This window comes from Euprymna scolopes, chromosome 6 (genome assembly GCF_053919585.1).
Source record: "Euprymna scolopes isolate OS-2025 chromosome 6, ASM5391958v1, whole genome shotgun sequence".
NCBI classification, from domain to species: domain Eukaryota; kingdom Metazoa; phylum Mollusca; class Cephalopoda; order Sepiida; family Sepiolidae; genus Euprymna; species Euprymna scolopes.
Genome location: NC_136487.1, coordinates 90,486,457 through 90,494,069, shown reverse-complemented (window position 1 = coordinate 90,494,069; position 7,613 = coordinate 90,486,457).

Sequence of the window (7,613 nt, the reverse complement as noted above, 5' to 3'; positions counted from 1 at the left end):
ATTAGTGTTCCACAGAATGATTATAGCTAGAAGCCATTTAATTTCATTTGTTTAATAAAGACATTTAATTTCTTAATCCTGATGACACCGCTCAATTGAAAATCGCCGAATTTCTGAAATCTAAACGTTTCGCGCATACTAATTAATAAGCTTCTTTTATGACTTTTTATCTGCCCTGCAACCTCGCAGAAGAGATGTTCCGAGCCTGTCTCTACTTTACCGTTATTTTCATGGCAAGAGCTCGACTGAACGCCAATCTATGGTTCCTCCTTGCTAAACTTTCACAAAAATACTCAACTAGCTATTTGATAAAACCAAAAGTAAAACCCTTAAACATTTTGACCATGTCAAACGATCAACCACTGGCCTGTCAAAGTAATGCTTTGAGGGCATGTTAGAAGGAAAAAGAGGCAGAGGAAAACTAAGAAGAAGATAGAGAGAAAATGTTTTTGATTTGACATCTCTCAACAGTTGGGCGTCCATGAACCAACTTGCCCTGGATCGGAAGGAATGGCGAAAAATAAGTCACGTGGAATCGCAATCCATAACAAGCGGAAGATACGACTCATAATGATTTAAACAAACAAACAAACAAAAAATTATTTAGGTTGTTCGATCCGTTCTGCAATATATCAAATATATATAATAAATTGTAATAAGTTATGATACTTTAATATAATGTTTTAACTATTAAATTTCAAGGGGTAATTATCACATATCTGCATCGCTTTGCTCTCAGCTGCCTTCTTACATATGAAATCTATTTTAGCTTTTGTTACTCATCCCAGTTCATAGTGTGTGTTCACATGCATTTTATCACACCTAGTTTTCTGAACTCGACATTCTAATGTAACACTAACAATTATGTAATACCGCCTCAAATACTGTAAACTCATCCCAATTATACCGCATGTAGCAATCCTTAACAGTTTCACAGTCTCATAAACAAACACCAATAAAAAGAAGTATATATATATATATATATATATATATATATATATATATATATATATATATATATATATCCTCCCGTCGATTTCGACGCATGCGCTCCGCCTCAACTACTGTTGCTCGGGAATCCGCACAAATGATTTGTTTATAGTGGCGAAGGCTTTGTGCAGAACCAAGCACACCTTTTGGTACAAGTGCTAATGTTTGTCTGTGCAATGATTGCCATAAGACAGAGTAGACAGTAGACCTTAGGTTTTACATCAGAGTTTTCTTTCTCATACATGCATGTCTTAACGAGGACTGGTGGGGCGTCTTTCCCAGTGAATTAAGCGCGCCTCTAGATACCGACATAGAAATTTTTTACATCTGTGCGGTACGTACAGCGCCTAGCCTTCCCAAATGGTCACCCATCTAGTACCGGCCAGACTCAACGTTGCTTAACTTGGGTGATCTGGCGAGAACCTATGTGTCAACGTGATTATGGATATAAATATACGTGATTATGTTCTCTCTCTCTCTCTCTCTCTCTCTCTCTCTCTCTATATATATATATATATATATATATATATATATATATATATATATATATATAATTCTTGGTTCGTTTAAAGTCTATAGAACCATATTTTTACATTACCAATTTAATTGAAATTTTCAGAAAATCTATTTTGAAAGTCAAGAAATGTTATTAAAATAATTTAACATTGCGAATTATAAAAATATTAAATTAAATAAAAATATTTTTCGTAACTGCGAGATTATCCGCAATTTCATTTCCGGTAGAAATTAGCATTTCACTTATTGATATAAGTATTATTTGTATTAATTTTTATGATACTCATGCAGAGAGTGATCCGTGCTGAAATAATGTTATTATTTAAAAAGCCATTCTTAACATGGGGAGGGGAGGGTGTTTTGTACCTATTATGTACTTTAACCTTACAATTGAATAAAAAAACATATCGTAAAACTTTAATTAAACGTGGAAATACGATTTAAAAAATAGCGCGTATCACTCTCTGCATTAGCACCATTTTTATTTATTGCGGACTATTATTCTCATCTTTATTAGTTGTTGTTTCACGACTTTTCGGCCAACTATTTCTCTGGCCTTCATGAAAAGAAGTAAGTACGTGAGAAATTATTTTTTCCTTTTTTAATGTTTAGTAACTTTTTCCTTTTATTATTCTTAAAGAGTAAAACTTTTCTTATTCATGAAAAGAGTTAAGCCTACGTAAATAAATAAATAAATGTTTGTACACGTGACAAATTATCAATAAATGGTTCAGTTACTTTTTAAAAAATTATTTATGAAAAGAGTTAACGTAAATAATGTTTGTAAAAGTGCTAAAGGCGACGTAAGTGGCATAGTTGTACAACCATCACTCCCATGCTTAATTTCTATACTTATAGGTTTTTGGAATTTTTTTTCACTGTATTATTATTGATTGGACGCTAATTAAACAGATTATTAAAAAAAAATTAAAAAAGAAATCATTATTTCGAAATTTGAAAGTGGTGCTCACTTTTTAGATACAACGTTCTGATAAATCAGTCACCCATTTTGTAACCAATAAAAACGCGGTATATCAAAACCATAGAAAGTAAAAATAATATGAACCTCTACTGCATTTTTAAGTCAAAAATATATTTGTTTCTCAAAGAAAAAATAATAGATTGAACATGACTTTTTTATTGTTTTTATGAAAATAAAGTTTCGAGTTTTTTATTTTTTTTTATTTTTTTACTTATTTAGTTAAAAGTCAGTTTGTGGGTGTTTTTTTTTTTTAAATTGTTTTTATGTTTGTTGGTGTTTCTTTACAATAATGTATCTGTTTTTATGAAAGGTGAGGTTTTTGGGATTTTTTTTCAAAACTTTTGCTGTTTTTTTTCAAATTTTTTAAAAGTATTATAAATTTCACTAACATGCTGGAGAAATGTTTAATAATTTCGTATTTTTTTTAGATTAGGTCAACCTCCAGAATTTTCCTTTAAATGACAACATTTATAGTTTCCGAGTATGCTGAACACGGAAATCACATTGAAATTTTCCGGAAATAAGTAGTTATCTTGATATAAAAAGTTGTATTATGCATTGTATTCTTTGGTGGTCATCTTTTTACGTGCACACGCGCCATAAACAAATACATGCGCGTAGAAAAGATGGCTGCCAAAGATTACAATGCATAATACAACTTTTTATATCTTAATAACTACTTATTTCTGCAAAATTTCAATGCGATTTTCGTATTCAGCATAGTCGAAAACCATTACAAGTCGTCATTTAAAAGAAATTTGAGGAGGTGGACCTAATCTAAAAATTTACCAATAATTTTCCATCCCGTACGGCTCCCGATACATTGCTTCGTCAACATGCGACCATTTTATATCTCCCGAAGACACTTCCGTGTTTAGAAAAAAAAAAAAAATGAGTGACCGATTTACCAGAACGTGGTAACTAAAAAATGAGTACCCCTTTCAAATGTTGAAATGATTTTTTTTTTCAATTTTTTTTCATAATCTGGTTAGTGTTCAATCAATAATAATCCAGTGAAAAAAATTTAAAAAACCTATCAGTATAGAAATTCCGCCACGTAAGTAAATAAATAAAAAATGTTACGTGCGCATGCGTTAGCCTTTACTAGGGGAGGCTAAGGGAACGACCATTAAATAATTCTGCGGGTCGCCATGGAACTCAACGCCCAAGGAGTACCAAAATAGTTTTCATGATATAAAGAAATTTTTTTTCGAAAAGTGGGTGATCACTTTTCCATGTAAATTTAACTTAAAATGAGCACCCACTGTATTTGAAAGCTACAAATGGTGGCGGACACTGTTAATTACTTTAAGTTAGAGAAAGTGAGTTAAAACTATAAAACTATACAAAATACTGTCAGAAACCCACCGATTATGCCAGCTTATGTCATGGTAACATATATTCGGTGAGTTTCAGACACTGTTTTGTATAGTTTTTAGTTTTCAACTTACTTTCCCAAACTTAACCTATTCAACAGAGTCCGCGACCATTTCTGTTTTTCGAGCCGATTAAACATTTTACATTACATAAAAACACTAAACAATTATCCAGTTAGGTAGAAACGTAACTTACCTTACCTTTGCTTTCATTTATTTGTTTTTGGACAACTTTTTCGAATCTGTGTATAGTAACTCTCCCCCCCCCGCCATCAACCAAATATTAATTACTAACTCACATTTTTGTAAAAAAAAAAAAAAAAAAAAAAATTTAGCGTTTCAATATTTTTGCTACGTTCGGCTTCATCCACTGATTGTTGGTCGAGTCCAAACCATGAATGATTGACAGAAACTCCCGAGGATCCAGATTAAATTCTGCAAGAGTACCATTTTTTTTTCATTTTCGCCTTCTTTTTCACTTTTTGAAGTGGATTGCTGTACTAAGAATATAAGAAACATGCATTTTCTCTTTTTATTAAATTTTTCCATTGCACCAAATTGAGCCACTGCAACGCGTGGCAGGGTACAGATAGTATATACACTTGTGCCCGATATTATTCATACCCCCCTTGAAAATTGAGTTTATTAGGTGTAACTTTTGTAAGAATTTATTGTTTACGTCCATATTGATACATATTCTTAATAAACCTCTTCTGATCATTTTCGTCATTTTAAAATCTCGGGATACTTGTAATAAAAGAAATATACAGCTATTTATAAAATCTGCAATGTTCAAAAATAATCATACCCCCTTATTTTTTCAGTATTAATCGAGTTTCTGACTGTTTGTTTTCTGTTTGATTCTTATTTTGAATGCTTTTATACAACCTTTGATTAATTTCATTTCGTTTTTTGCATTTTTCAGAAATTAAAATGATATCAACTGAAAACCAATAAAAGAATAAAAATTATTAGAATGGGGAAGAAAAAAGAGCTTAGTAATGATCTTAGGACTAAAATTGTGAATTCACATAAGGATGGTTTAGGTTACAAGTCAATTTCCAAGAAATTTGAGGTCCCTACAGCAACAGTACAGAGCATCATCAAAAAATTCCAGAGCCACCACACAACAAACAACTTGATTCGTAGAGGAAGGAAAAGGAAACTGTCTGCTAGAGCCACCAGGAATATTGTAAGAAGTGTTAATGCAAATCCAACCACCACTAATAAGGACATTTTAGAAAATCTGGAGTCTTCTGGCATAAAAATATCAAGGCAAACATTGCAAAGGACTCTGCATGAAAATGGTCTGAAAGGAAGAAGACCAAGAAGGACTCCATTGCACACCGGAAAACACCGTGCAGCACGTCTAAAGTTTGCTAGGACCCATGTGAATTCTCCAGAGTCCGTTTTCTCAAGTATTTTGTGGACTGACGAAACAAAAATTGAATTGTTTGGCCATATGGATGCTTCTTACGTTTGAAGGAAGAAAGGAGAAGCTTACAACCCAAAGAACACCATACCCACGGCGAAACATGGTGGTGGTAGCCTAATGTTTTGGGGTTCCTTTTCGGCTAGTGGTCCAGGTAGTTTGGTCAAGATAGATGGAACCATGAAGAAGGAGCAATATTTGGAGATACTCCAGAAAAACATTAGACAGGATGCGGAGAAGCTCCATTTAGGACCAAACTGGGTCCTTCAACAGGATAATGATCCAAAACATACTGCCAAAATAGTCAAGAAATGGTTTGAGAATAATCAAATTAATGTTTTGGAATGGCCTAGCCAGAGTCCCGACCTGAACCCTATCGAAAACCTCTGGCACATATTGAAAACTGAGGTTAAAAAGCGGAAACCTAGAAATTTGAGGGATTTGGAGAACTACTGCATTGAAGAATGGTCAAAAATCAGTGTTGATGCTTGTAAAAACCTTGTTGATAAATATCCCAAACGGTTACAGGCAGTTATTAAGAATAAAGGGCATGCTATTGACTATTAGTAAGAGAGGTATGAATAATTTTGAACTAGTGCCATTATTGTTTTTCTTTGTATAATGTTTCAAACTTGCATAATTTATTTATTTGTTGAGTTTAAATTAAATGCTTATGCTTGATTTATTGTTTGAAATCCCTTTAATATTGTCTACCTTCTGGTTTGAGCAATATTCTTATAGAAATCTCAAAGATCCGAGGGGTATGAATAATATCGGGCACAAGTGTATATATATATATATATATATATATATATATATATATATATATATATATATATATATAAACACACACACACACACACACATATATATATATATATATATATATATATATATATATATATATATATATATATATATATATATATAGCATTGATGAGATGAAAGAGGCTATGACAAGAGTCATTGACAAACTCACACGAGAAAACTTCCAAGGGGCCTTCCAGAAGTTATTTTTACGGTATAACAAGTGCATTGCAACCAGAGGTGATTACTTCCAGGGTGACTATAGTTTCATGTATTTATTATCAATAAAAGTGCCCATACAGGCGAAGTCTGGAAATTTATTAAAGACCCATCCAGAGACAGCTGTTTCCTCGTCCTTAACTGATAATTCTGGATAAATGTAGCTAATGTATACACTTGGAGATTTAAAATTAGAATTAGATATACATTTCACTAATTGTTGGATTTAAGTATTTCTCTAAGGTCAGATAAGCCATATCCAGACGAAAATAGCGATTTAAATGTATATGCACTAATGTAGAAAATAATAAGCTGACTATATGACTTGTCTAATCGACACTGTCATAAAATATAAATTAGTGATGTCGGGCTCAAATAATCTATTATTTAATTACATACTAGTTCCGTTGGGATGTCAGTGTGCACGTATGGACGTCCTTATCTCTCTGATAAATATTGAACGGATATATCATATTATATATAATTTAGTTTGTTGAGAATAATAGTAAATGAAAACCGCTGAGATGTTATCTGAGGTCAACTCGATGTTCTTGAATTGTAAATTGCTTAGACTGGGGATGTACTTGAAATATATATAACCTCACATAAGATAAGAGATAAGGTAATCGAAATGAGTCCGTTTGGACGCACATGAGGCGTTCGCACGTGTAGGGACATGGGCTGATAAGGTATAATTCATTAGTTATTTCAATATCTCTGTCGTAACACCCTCTCTTATGAAGTTACGTAAGAACCCCTGATCTTTGAAAACTTGGCTCGTGTCGTCTTCCTACTTCTGGAGGCCGTCACATTGAATCTGGTATGCTGAAAGCGAATAACAAAACTCATGCAGGCGAAAAGGACAACAGACGCTTGAGTTCTATTCTACGAAGGGTTAATTTCACAAAGTTTACAGACTTTTTACATATATGTACACGTGAAGTTCTTAGTAAGTTTTTAAAAGTCCCAAATCTCTCTTCTCTTCGCAAATAGTCTCAGACGGGTTAGAGGAGTGATCACGTCTCAGGGAGCGGTATTGTTACTTCGAGTTCCACGCACAAACTCTGGCTGGAAACTGACTCGAAACTGCCTAGTTTCGCGCGACACTAACACTATATAGTAAGGTCAAGGTGGGGGAGATGATTTCCTAAGCCAATCAAATCACGCCACGTACTTTCGGAAAAACCCAGATTGCGGGTATGCAATTCAGTCATATCGCTAGATTGCAATCTGAGATTCAAAGTTAACATCTTATTTCTCATGACCCCATAGGTCACCGGCTGTCAGTCCG